Genomic DNA, 14,014 nt, shown 5'->3' on the forward strand with positions numbered 1-14,014 from the left:
TAAGAATAATAAATGAAATTCAGTGGAAAGGTTGATACCTTTTGTTTATGAATCTGGGGAGAAAACCAAGAGTCTCAGGCACCGTAGACTAGTATTGTCAATAGAGCTGCAGCCCAGCCCAAGATGGTAACTCAGCTGTCCAGTAGTCAAACATAGCACAGAAAAAGAAGATGACAAATGTGTGAGAACATACTCTAGCCCACATAATGGAAGGTTAGAGAAGTGTTTTTAGAAAAGAGCAGAATTTACCCTGAGTTTAAAAGTGGGTAAAAATTATAAGCCAGCTACATAGAGCATAATTGTGTGGGCATCTAGAAAATTTTGCTCACATGCTCAGCGCCTCCAGGAAGTCAAGAGAATGTAAACAGTCTTCTGATACCATTTTATCTGCTAATCTGTCAAAACCAAGTTTGCAAAAGGAAGGGCAGGCTCATAGGCCTCCTTGGCAGGTGTTGAGCAGTGGTCACATGGCAGGGTGGTTGAAGAGCCTTCCCCCATAGCTGCTGACCATACTGTGAGTGCTGGGAATATGCTCACAGAAAATCTTTCCAGCTTTGTTTCTTGATCACAAAGAAATAGAAACAATTTAAGTGTCCAAATAAATGAAGAAGGGACAAAGTATGACGATTTTAAAATGGTTGTTTGCAACCATTGAAAAGAATATTTTCACAGATAATGAGTGATAAAGGAATAATCATAATCTAATCTTGATTGAAAAAAATCAGGAACACAGTGATCCTGATTTGAGAATGATTCTGAGGAAAGGAATGGCTAGGAAAATGTCTAGGGGCTCTACTGAAAAGCAGTTGGGAGATATGAAGTCTAATTTGTAATTTTTTAATGGTAAACTGAATTTATTTCCTCTTGGAAAACAATCCAGTAATCTCCAGGTTCAGACCACAGAGTAAGCATTAATAACAGTAACATACAGGTTAGTTCAACTGATTTAAGAATTTGGCTGTGTGAATCATTAAGGAAAACCTTGAACACTCAAAGCTTCAAATGTATCCAGGAAAAAAATTATTTTGACAGTCTACATAACAACTATTGCATGTATAGTGATGCTACCTGTCACATCACAAGGCTTACAAATATATATACGGGCCGTATCCAGCTTGGGGTTCTGTTCTGTGAGAACATCTCTTCATGGTTTGCAAGAATCTTCAGCAATAAAGAATAGTCTTGGATTTTAACTGTTGATATACCAAAAGAGAAATTCTAGGCTTAAGTGTATATAAAAGGAAGTCTAACCATAGTCCCATGTGTAACAGTTGTTTTTAATCTGTCTTTCTTAAAAATACTTTCTCTTAAGCCATCTTGTTCACTTTTTTTTAATCTTTCCTGAATAGGGCCCAGGTCCACTTGTCTTTATAAGACCACTTTAGTATCAGATGACATAATACATGTGCAACACTTTATATACAAGGAGTCTATCAGGTGCTCGAAAGTTCAAACACATGAACATCCAACAGTTTTGATAATACAAGTGTTATGGTAAAATACAATGTTCTGAATAATTTACATTAACAATGAAAGTTTCTTGCAAAGAGTAAAACATGTTCCCTTATTGTGCCACAAAAGTAATTCTCCTTGAGAGACTATACTTTCACTAACTGCTGTGTTGGGTCATCGTGTGATTAGAGACACTGATGCATTTTCTTTTGACGTTTAACAGTTCGCATGGGCTTGGGCTGACATCTCAAAGCATTTTCTGGGTGACACTAAGCTGCAGCTCTGTTTGGATGAAAAACTTCTGTGGACATTGTGTACAGTCATAGACCTTGTCTTCTTGTCCATGGGCAGAGAAAATATGCTGCTGCAAATTGTTTGCTTGAACAAATACTGTAAAGCAGACAGGACACTTGAAGGTGCCTCCCATCCCTTCAAAGCTGTGCTCTATCAGGTGGCACTGGAGTTTGGCAGGAGAGTCGAAGGTCTGGCTGCAGAGTTTGCACTCATGGTTCAGTTCTTCATCAATCATGTGATTTGCAACATGAACCTGTATTTCCCATTTATTGTAGAAAACCATCTGACACTTGATGCACTGATAGGTCTTCTTCTCATCGGACTGGGAGGGACTGATTCTGGGCATGGGCGACACTTATGGTGATTTCAACTGTGAGCTGTTGCTATCTGGCACGAGCTCTCAGTGCATGGTTTGGATGTGGTTCTGGAGTTCACTTTCAGACTCGAACTTCACATTGCAGCTGGAGCAGCGTGTCTTCAGTTCTCGTGCCTTGCCTTTGCCCTCGATGGCACTCAAATTCTCATTCTGGCCAAAACCTGGTCTATTCGTGCTGGACGGGAGGCTGATGCCTGGGCTACTGCTCTTACTGAGATTTACACAGCCAGCACACAGACCATATGGCAGGCCATTGATGTCAAGTTTCACCAGATCTTGCTTGGAACAGAATTCTTTTAGGCAAGATGCACACTTGTACAGTTTTTGGACATGCTGGCCATGCCTGGTGGTCTGGACTGTGGACCCATTCCCTGTGTTTTGCATGTGGAATGTCCCATGGATTTTGAGTTCCAAGGTGGAGGTCACAGTCTTCATGCATACTATGCAGCAAAATCCCATCAGAGAATTCTTCAGGTCAGGGTGCATTTGGCAACGCTCCAAGAACTCCTCTTCACTCTGTAGAGGCATCTTGCATATCCTGCAGTTTCCAGTATCAAGGCTTTTACTGTGCGTGACTTTGAGTTCTGTAAGAATTAAAAGGGAGGGAAAATGTTCTCTGCAAATAGGGCACATGTAGTGTTTGACCATGCCTTGGTGGGTCTACATATGTTCACGCAGGCCATTTTCAGAGAAGAAGGTTCGAGAACACATGTTGCACTTGTAATTCCCTTTAATGAGCTTGGCTTTCTTCTTCACAATGGCACTTTCTCCAGGTCTGATATAGTGGTCCTGGAGCTGGTGATTCTGCAGCAGAGATTCCATAGTGTACACCGCCCCACAGATGTCACACCCATACATAGGCTCAGAGCTGTCCACATCTTTCTCACTCCCATCGTGACTGTTGTGGGACTCCTGGCTGTTGGTCAGTAGGGTCTGCAGCTCCACTTCTTCTTTCTGCACCTGCTCAGAGGCTCCATTTTTGCTGTAGTTGGGCGTCTTGCTTTCAAACACACAGTGCTTCTCTTGCAAATGTTTCTCTAGCAGAATGATGGCATGGAAGGCTTTGCTGCAGAACTTGCAGTTGTACTTCTTACTGTGAGTTGTGATGTGGCACTGAAGCTCCACCTCAGTGCCAAAGGGCTCACCACAGAAGATGCACTTGTACAATTTGCCTTGGTTTTCCAGGTGGTTGTGTTTCACGTGGAGCTGCAGGTCAGTCTCGTTGCGGAAGTCCCAGGTGCAGGACGTGCACTGATAGACCTTCTTTTCATTACTGTGCTTCACAGCCAAGTGCAGCTGAATGGAGACTTTGGAGTCAAAAACTTCTTGGCAGAGGGTGCAGTGGAAGAAGACAAAAGTGTGCATGTCCAACAGGTGTTTCTGAAGGTCATCCACTGATGTGAACTGCTTGTCGCAACTCTCACAGATGTAGTAGGTTGAGGTGATCATAAAGTGAATGGTCACAGGCTTCAGCAAGGATTCTTGGTTGGGGAATTCCTTGTTGCACTGAGGACAGGTCAGTTTCGGCAGCACAGTGTCCAGATGAGTTTTTAAGTGAATCTGAAAGCTGTCTAGGGATGTGTACTTAGCACCACACTGATTACAGATATATTCTCCGGCGGGATGCGCAGGTGCTCCCCCTACTGCCTGCATGATCTTAAGAGATGTCTGCTTTATGGCCACAGGAGATAGGGGGCTCAAGGCCCGTGATTTTTTCCCATTGTGAATATAATTCAGGGCCAAGGGAATGTTTTTATGATTCTCTTTGATATGCTTGTACAGCTTAAGTACACTGTATGAATCTCTTTGATATGCTTGTACAGCTTAAGAACACTGTTGAATATTGGCAAATTTGTACAATAGATACAGGAATAGACTTCCACTACTGTTTCTTTTGGGTCCCAAGCACTGGGGATCCAAACTGAGAGCCACTGAGGTCACAATGCACCTGTCTTATATGCTCTTCAAGGGAAGAGTCAGTGACAAATCCCATATAGCAATGAGGACAAAATAATGCATTACTATCCTTAGCTGCAGGGTTTGCAAATCCATGAGAACATTGGATGTGCTCCTTAAGGGTGTTGAGGTCGTTGACAACTTCAGAACAGAGTTGCACTGGTAAACTATGGCAGGCATTGCAGAAACAATCAGGCCTGGGTCCTGAGCTTTGTGCACTTGCTTAACATGTTAATTTAGGTTATAAAGTGAGGGTAATACCTCCAAGCAATACTGACAAATATGGGCCTGTTCTGGCTTATCTAAATGAATAGTCTTTAGGTGAATCTGAAGAATTGCAAGACTCAAGAATGACTGCTTGTGGCAGTAAATACAGCTGTAGATAACTTTTTTTGTTTACTCGAGGGGCCGGTCATGTCAGGGGTTTGCTGAGGAGCCCCCTTCCTCCCTCGACTCTTTGGGATTGGTGGGGCAGCCTCCACCATGGTTGAACTGTCCACTGAGAGGTTGGAATCTGGAGTTGGGATGGACACGGAGATGTAGCCCACCTGGACCAGGGAAAGGCTGTTGCTGTGATTTCAGGACTCCAGTTGCTGGTGACTGTTCATGTGGTTGTACAGTTCCTCGACTGTGTGGAAACTCTCAGAACAAATGCTGCAAGAGTTTTTCTTCTCCCCTCTGTGCCCCTGTTCCATGTGGTTCATGAGGCAGGTCTCCTCCACAAAGAGCTTGTGGCAGTAGACGCACTGCAGGGCAGCTTGATCCTCATTGGGGGAGCATTCGGGGTGGCACTCTGCAATGTGCTTCTGGAGGTCTTCTGGGAAGTCAAAGCCTTCTTCACACTGACCACATTTCTTAGTGTCCTTCGTCTTCCAGTCCTCCATCCTGGAACCAGACTGGGAACTGTCCTTGTTCCTCTCATGAACCTGCATGTGTCTGTGTAAGGAGCTAGAGGACAGGAACCCATGGCGGCAAATGGCACATTTATATGGCTTGTTGGACGTGTGAGTCTTTAAGTGGATCTACAAGTGATCACTCCTGGAGAACGCAGCATCACATTTACTTCAGTGGTACTTCTTGTACCCGGTGTGGAGCTTTATATGGAGATTTTGGTTCCACTTGTGTTTGAACAGCAGACTGCAGTAGGTGCATTTGAAAGGCAGTGACTCTGCTCATGGTGCTTTAGGTAGCTGAGGTGGCTAAACGACTTGTCACAGAACTGACATGGGTATGGCAGTCCAGGGGCACCTTCTTTCTCTCTAAAATTGCAACCTTTTCCATGACTAGGGGAAGTCTGGTCCTTGTTAGAAGGTGAGGAAGCTGGCCAAGAGCATGTGGGATCATCTTCAACATCCACTCCATCTGTCAGCTGATATTGATTAATCTTGTGTTCTGTGATATAGCTCAGTGATTCAAACACCTGGAGGCAACTGTCACAGTTGTCCTCCTGGTCTTCTGTCCTCTTCTTACAATCTATTACGTCTCCATCTTCAGCCTTGTCTTCAAGTTTACAGTTTGGGTATTTGAGGGATCTTGGTTTCACTTGCTTGCGGCGGCAAGACATCCTGCAAGGTCTTGGACTGCGCTGGCACTCAGGTAGTCCACATAATAATAGAAAATGGAAGCAAGGCCCCCAAAGCCATCAGGATGGCTCCAGAGGGGGCCCTAACCCGCAGGGACTCGCTTTGTATGTAATCACTGAGGAAATCATTGTCAGCCCAGCCTGCATGCCCTCACATACAGACAGGGGGACATGATTAAAAGGCTAGAGCATGGGGAGCCAGAGGGAGGAGGGGTCGCGCCAAAACCCAGACTGGAGGCGCCAGCTGTGGCGCGCGGATCCAGAGCCTGGCAGCGGCCGAGCGCCCCACACCCTGCCCTTAATTCGTAATTTTTTTGTGTGTGGTTTTTGAATAGTTCTGAATTCCCACAGGAAAAAATCTCTTTATGATTCAAAAATACATACTGAAAACGCTTGGAAACCCCAGTTTTTGCAGAGGGCCCTGTGGTTCTGTGTCTGAGCTGGAAGCAGCCTCAGGGAGGCCTGAGGATGGGCTCTGCTTGCCATGGGTGCACCTGGCCTATCAGCATTTCAGGACCAGCTGCACAACTTCTCCAGAATCTTGACCATCCACCTGCAGTTTCTGCAGAGACTCACTGAAGCTTTACAGAAGCATGACATGGCTGGCTGTGAGATGGTACAGCCCCTCTGGAGGCCCAGGCCCTGGTCTGCCACCAGAGGAGAGACCCTTCAGGGGGAAGGGAGCCAGCATAGCCCAGAGATATTGGAAACAGCTGGCTAGTGTTTCCTGTATCCCAAGACCTAAAGGAGCAGGTTATACATTGTTTACTTGTATTCCAAGCCTGGAATACAAGGACACAATGCCTCTGCCAGGACCTCTGGCCTAAGGGAGCCATAGCCAATGAAGAGGGTGGGTGGAAGTGCAGAGAACCTTTGGAGTTCACTCTCCCCTTCCCAGATACTAGATGTGTTGGCTGCAATGGCCTGTGCTGAAATGCTGACAAGAGATAATCTGAAGCCAAGTCCCCAGGCCTGGCTGAAGCTGGTTAAGAAGCTGTCTATACCAATGGAGCTTGTATGCTCAGATGGGTACTTGCAAGATAGCAGGATCACAGTCAGAGCTGTCATTGAAGAGGTCAGGTGAGACCCAGAGCCTAGCTCTTCCTGGCATGCTCGGCTTGTGCTCATCAATGGACTATGGGTTGTGGCACCCCTGGCAGCAGGACAAGCAGGTTCTCCTGCCATGGCATGGGCTCTTTGTGCACTCACTCTGCACTTGATGAACCATGTCAAGTGCCAGCCATCTCATTAGATGTGGGAGAAAGAGAAAAACCAATGCAGTGAAACCATGGTGCCCCAGGGCCACAGAAAGGCAGGCAGCAGCATGAGAATCACTGAGTTGGCAGGGAGCCACTAGAAAGGATGGGGGTGATCAGAGCAAGCAGGCCTTCAGGATTGAGGAGAGTCCCAACCCATGCTGGGCTATAAGAGTCAAGAGGGACTCACTCTGTGCAGGATTGTGAGAATGGGGCACAGTGGCAGAGTGGGCACAGTGGCAGTGCATGCTGAGGTAGCAAAGTGAGACCCTGAGTCCTACCTTCATGGAGAGCTGGAGGAGGGTCGAGGGCAGAGCTGGTGGTTAATTTCTTCTGTCACCTCAACTTCCCATGCTGCCTTGCACATGCCCTCCTCCTGTCTCAGACTCCTCTGTCAAGGCTAAGTCCCTGACACACTCTTTTGACAGAATCCAGTGGAATTGGGTTTTATCAATTGCATTCTTTTTGGAACACGTGTTCCTGGGGACCAAGAGCCAGATTCTGGAGCTGTGCCAGCTGATGACCAAGTACATCTTCTCACTAGACAAGGTAAGCACTGGGACACAGAGACCAGGAGCCCACTCCACCCTCACCTGCAGGTCAGTGCTGGGCTTTCACAGAGTCACACAGGGGGATGTGACACATTGGCCAGCCATAGCATGGATAAGCTCAGTTGTTTAAGAGTTGGCCCTCCCTGATTGCTAAGTCAGGGCATGCCACTTAGGGATAGCAATGACTGTACACAACAGAACTTCTGCAGGAAACTTGTTTATGGATGCTTTTCAAGGGCTGGAGGAGTGGGCTTCACTTACACCCAGGATGACCTAGAATAAGCCAGCAGCCTAGCCCTCAGAGGTAAAATCACCTTCACCCTAGGCAGGATGGCAGTGATGCAGGAGAGTGCCATTGAAGCTGGGGACTTCAAAATACATACTATAAAAGGACCATAGGAACAGAAAAACACTGAGCCTCTGTCCTCAACGCCAGATAAATCTGATGACAGTGCTACTAGTCCCCTCAGAGAAAGCCACTATCTCAGTGGCCTGGCTGTCCAGCAAAAATAGCCACTCAGCACAACACCATTCCCACCTATTTTACCCTGTGATCTTGGGCTAGGGTGACTATCACATAAGCACATCCAATGGGTAGAAGATCATTATCCATCAAAGTGCCCACTGTCAGGGTATCTGAGAAAGGCCGCTGTAGACAGGTGTGCACCCTTTGAAATGCAGGCAGGCACACCAGACAGAAATTAGCAGAGATACCAGATGCCAGTGTATCCAAACTTGACTAGAATATCAGAGGCCTTGTGCAGGATGGTCTATACAGGCCAGGGCTTGCTCACAGCTCCCAGGTGCCTGGTACCCACATTTCTTCTCAAATGACCTTCTGTCCTCTTCAACAAACACCTTCCAGCTACTTGTCTTCAAAGTCTATCCCTGCTGTCACAGCCTAGGGAGCAAAAGAAGGGGTGGCAGTGCCAGGGATGGACCCCAGGGCTTCACGCATGCTAGGCTGGCACTCTGCCATTGAGTCTCCCCTCAGCCCCGGCACACAATACCTTTAAGAACACATCCCAGGCTGGTGGCACATGCCTGTAATCCCAGGAGCTTGAGATGCTGAGGCACAAGGATTGCAAATGTAAAATCAGCCTCAACAACAGCAAAGCCCTGAGCAACTCAGTGAGACCCTGTCACTAAATAAAATACAAAGTAGGGCTGGGGGTTAGGTTTAGTGGTTGAGTGCCCCTGAGCTCAGTTCCAAGTACAAAAAAAAAAGAATATAGCCCCAAAACAAACAAACACACACACACACACACACACACACACACACACACACACACACACACACCTGCTCATATTTCATTGCCCTAAACTAAGTCCCTTGGCCGCATCTAGTTGAAAGGCAGTGGGAAAACTTGCACAGAATGTGCTTATGTGCCATGGAACTTAAGAGGCATTTTGTTGTTGTTGTTTTAGAAAAAGGAAAAAGAAGTTTTTTTTTTTGTTTTGTTTTTTTTTTTTTTTTTTTTTTTTTTTTTTTTTTTTTTTTTTTGCTTTGCTAGCAAAGGAGAAACACAAGGGACTCTGTCCCAGAGGCTGTGATTTCCCTATTAAGGGGGAACACAGGGTTTTTTAAAGAGGCAATTCAGGGGAATCCTATTTTCCCAGAAATTAGGAAGGAGAGATTAGGGAGATCAGGGAGGAGAAAAAAAACAGGTCTGCTTTAGAGCAGCAAAGCTATCTTTAAAGCATGAAGTGAACTGCTGTTACAGAGGTTCTTTAAGGAAAAGTAAAGAAAAATGGTGGAAAGGAGTGTGTGTCTGTCCCTGTGTCCACAGGCATCCTGGACCATCTTCCCATATGGCTTGGACAAAGCTCTCTCTAAGTCTTTCCTGTCCCATCCAGGACCCTCAGATCTCTGGGGATACACTGGCCACTCAGCCAGGTCCAGTGTGGTCTCCAGTGGTCAAGAAGCTTGCTAGCTGAGAGATGGGTTTTCTGGCTCTGCAAGCTGGCATGGGCATATTTGTAGGTGGTGGGAGACTTTTTCCTCAATCTAATGACCTCAAAAACTTCACAAGTTTCTGGTTCATTTCCTTTTAATAAGATCCCTGTGCAAGTAACCACAGCCACAGATGCTAGCCAGTTAGTTCTCAGGCTTGAAGCCTGTGGTGTACACTGGTCTCTGTTCTGTGTGCCCCTTCCAGCTCCAGGGAATCCCCAGGGCCATTCATTGGCTATGCGATGCCTGAAAGGTTGCTGCCCGACATTGATCTTTGCTGCTCTCCTCCTGTGGTTGGGAGCTTAAGTGCAACTTCAGGGATTGCCAGGGGCCTCAAGTCTTACCTCCTGCAGGCTGCCACTTCAGAGCTGCCTTCTCCAGTTAGACTACACTCCCTGGATATTGGAAAGATGAAAGTAGTCAGTACATGATGGGTATTCAAGTCTTCTTGTCAGGTCTGACAGAAGGGTTAGAGATGGCAACCAGAGGTGTTAAGCAGGTAGGGAAGCTACAGAGAAAGATGCTAGGAAGGCCAATTCTTCTGGCTTATCTGTCATGCAATTTTTCCACAGGTCACAGGGAACTGGCTTTCCCTTCTATGCTATCCCTAATGTCCTTAACCAGCACCCCACTACTGGGCCACTGCTGCTCTTTTTCTAAAATGTGCTAAAATATACATAACACAAAACGCACTGTGTAACCACTTTTAAATGTGTAGTTGTCGACATCAAACACTGGGTATTGCACCACCACCAGATCCTGCTCCAGAGTGTCCTCACCTTTGTCACCTAACACAGACTCCCCAGCCCTTCCCCAGCCCTGGCAGACCCCCCACTCTACTTTCTGTCTGTCACTCTGACTGCCACAGGTACCTCACCTAAGTGAAATTGTTCAGCATTTGTCTTTGTTTTCTGGCTTGTGTAGGTTTGACCAAATAAACAAAAAGTCTCTGCAGCTCTCAGTAAGTTTTAAGCCTGTAATTGGGCCTGAAACCAACATGTTTGAGAAAAGCTTCTCTGTAATATGGAATTTCATATTCACCCAAGACTGTGCAAACATACTTTTAATGAAAAGTGTTAAATCTATTACCTACATATTGTATTATACCTTTATATTGTATTTTACCTTTATACACATAGAGAAATATATGGGCAGATGATTGGTTAATAGATGTTCTTTTTTTTTTTTTTTTTTTTTTTTTTTTTTGGTAGGGTGATTCTGCCATCCTGACATCACCAGGAATAATATTTCTCTTTTCACAGCTTCCATGCTGTGAAAGAATACATCCAGGCCTACTTGTCCCTGTTAGAGAAGAAGGTGTTCATCATTAGAGGTAAGACCAAACTCTACATACTCTTCATCAATTGCCTAGAAGTAAGCTGGCTGCCTCTTTATTGATTTATTTTGCAAACCATCTGAACCATATGGTTTAGGCAGTAGCAGAGTTTCTGAAAACTGACAGAATGCAGCTTTATTCAGTATAATTAACAGAGGCTTATTTTCCATGTAGAAAAGAAAGAAGTTTCAAAGACATTGCTTTGCCCTTATATGTCACACACACAGTCACAAGTCACTTGGTGATGTTTCCATCACTGCATGTCTGATATTTGCATGACAGTGAAATTCCCTAAGGATTCATTCTTGCAGGAGTCCCTATTGTTAAACAGTGTTTGACTATGTTGACATGTGCATGTAAGTGCAGAGCAGAAGAAACCACAGCCTGGATGAGTACACCACACGCTTAGCAATGGTCATTCCCAGCTTGCAAGATGATGAATCCTTTTTATTTTTAATGTCTTCATATTTTTACTTCAAAAAATGTTAAGGTTATACACATTTTTTTTTCCTTATAGATTTGTTTTTTTTTTCCAGTTGTTTACTATGATTCAAAAAATTTATAATCAGATCTACAATGATGGCCTTTATTTTCCCTTTAACTCTCACTGGCAATTTTAGAAAGTTGGGGACTTGCCTGTTACAAATAATAATATTCTTTTCTTTCTTTTTCTTTGTTCCTTAGGATTCAATTCATGAGAAGACCGGTGCTTATTGCACAAGGAATAAACTCGACTGCCGGCGGGAGGAAGGTCATTTCCTACAGACCTGCCATTTTGGAGTTGTTCGAGTACCTGCAGGAGGTTGCACGAACCCACCAGTGTCCTGACAGAGCTTCTGACCTCCTCTAGGAGCTTCAAGAGGGCTCAGGCAGGTCTTCTCTACCTTGAAGAAGTTAGCTACAGGTTCAGAAGGACAGAAACTGTCAAGGGTCTTGCTGGCCCTTACCATGTTCCCCAATTCTGGGTGTTTTTATACTGAGTTCCCCAGAAAAAGGCCCTGAGTCCCCAGTCACTGACCAGCTTTCTCCTTGCACTCTCAGAGCTGACTGAGGGAGAGCAGTACCGAACGTGATGCATAGAGCAGTTCTGAACCCAGACAGGGAAGGACTGGCACTGTGCATACCTGGTCCGGAGGCTCGAGAAACTGCACAGGATAGAATTTGTGCAGAGCCTCTCTAGGCAGGGCCATCGGTGTCTGTGGGTGTTTCCCAAGGGGATCACTGCACAGGTGAGATGCAAGTCCCTGCAAGAGCAGGCAAGTGGAAGGCACTGCTCCTCACCCTCCCAGCCCTCACAGCAGGCAGGAAAAAGGCAGGCATCTGGTCCTTGGTCTCTGCTTCAGGGTAGGTTTTGGCTATCTGCTGTAGGGCAAAGGTAGGCATGGACACATGTGTGTGCACACTCACATGTGTTTCTGGTTTGTTGTTTACCTGCATTTTATTTAGGCTTCACTTCTAATTGACTTGGATATAGGAAAAGTGAATGAGTATTATTTCTTTCAATATCTGCTTCCAGCAAATTAAATGGTAACAGCCTGCAGGCTGTGTCTTGGTGTCTCTGCCAGGCAGAGGTGGGTAAGAATTGAGACAAGTGCAATGAGTTTGGCTTTCAGGCTTGTACATTCCCAGTAGTCTGAAACTGGTAAATTCTAACTGTCCTGAAGTTTAAGAAATGGCACTGGAAATCCTGGCATTTTTAAGATAACCAACTGGGACTCAGAGATGACATGTTTTTGTCTCCTTGCATGGTATGGTACCATGTGTAGAGAAAGCAAGCAAATCTAGGGTCGGCCTCCCTCCTCCTCGGGCTCTCCATCCCTTTTGAGGCCATATTCCTGAAGACCCCCAGGATTGTCATGCCTGGGCCCCACAGGGAGTTCCAGGTCATTTGCCTCTAGCCTTCAATGGTGCCTGCCATCTTTCTTCACCTATGGGAAAGGGTCTTTGCAGAACACCCCACCTCACTCAACCATGACTAACCCTCTTCTCCTGGGCTGAAGAAGGACCACACAGGCCAGATGGACTGATACTTGGTGCATGGGGACAAGTACAAGGCACTTTGTGATGCAGTGGGCTAAGTCATGCTCTACTGCAAGGCCTCCATGGCCTGAAAGATTCTCCCTGATGCCAGGTGGTGCCCCTCACACCTTTATCTTCCCTGATGTATCAAAGGATGCAGGTATTGTGGAGAAATCCTCTGAACAGCCCCTAGAGTAACACTATGTGCCAGGAGGCAGATGCCCATGGCTTCCCTAGTGAATGAAACACGTCAGCACAATTAGCAAAATTTATAGCTATGTAATTCACAATCCACATGTATGCTTATGAGTCTATTTTGATGTTGATACAAAGTTTTAGAATTCTAATATTTAGAAAATATTTTTAGTTGTAGAGGGACAAAATATCTTAATTTAATTAATTATTTTTATGTGGTTCTGAGGGTCAAACCTAGTTCCTCACCTATGCTAGGCAAGCACTCTACCACTGAGATACAACCCTAGCCCCAGGATTCTAATCTTTTTTTTTAAAGAGAGAGTGAGAGAGGGGAGAGAGAGAGAGAGAGAGAGAGAGAGAGAGAGAGAGAGAGAGAGAATTTTTTTAATATTTATTTTTTAGTTCTCGGCAGACACAACATCTTTGTTGGTATGTGGTGCTGAGGATGGAACCCGGGTCGCACGCATGCCAGGCGAGCACACTACCACTTGAGCCACATCCCCAGCCCCAGGATTCTAATCTTGTTCTGGTCTTGCTTTCTGAGTCCCTATTTATCCTGGCCTCATGCCAGGAAGAGAAAATAGAAAATCCTATCTCTTCTCAGGAAACATTTCCAAGACCAGTGAAGTAGTCAGAGGAGAATAGGTGCTGACTTCTGTTGCTCCATCATGGCTGTCTGACCCCTGTGCACTGAGGTTAACCTGAGCAAGTCTTATGAACTCATAGCCCCAGTCCTGTGCGTGGAGGCCCATGGTGTATGGCCCAGGGAAGGTTTCTCTGGTAGTGCTGTGTAGCTTCTGAATGCCCACTCCATGCCCTGCCCACAGGCCTGCAGAAGCTCCAGAGCTCAACAGGTGGTCTATATGCTGCTGGCGCTGTTCAGAGAATGACTGCTCTACACTGTTCTCACAATGCAAAACTCCACCCTAAGCCAGAGGTGAGTGACACATTGAGGCTTCCTTTCAGTCTCATGATTGGGAGGGACTTTTTGAGCATAGTAGAAGTCACATACTTTTATTCTTATCAGGATAATAGGAATTATG

General features: G+C 45.7%; 1 pseudogene across 1 annotated transcript; it reads right to left on the reverse strand.

The window, feature by feature from the left end:
* Positions 1-1,699: 1,699 nt before the first annotated feature.
* Positions 1,700-5,025, reverse strand: LOC308640217 (zinc finger protein 521-like; annotated as a pseudogene). The gene has a single exon. The product of its transcript is annotated as a zinc finger protein 521-like (transcript).
* Between the last annotated feature and the right edge of the window lie 8,989 nt (positions 5,026-14,014).

Source organism: Spermophilus citellus (assembly GCF_964194105.1).
Source record: "Spermophilus citellus genome assembly, contig: SCAFFOLD_36, whole genome shotgun sequence".
Lineage (NCBI taxonomy): Eukaryota > Metazoa > Chordata > Mammalia > Rodentia > Sciuridae > Spermophilus > Spermophilus citellus.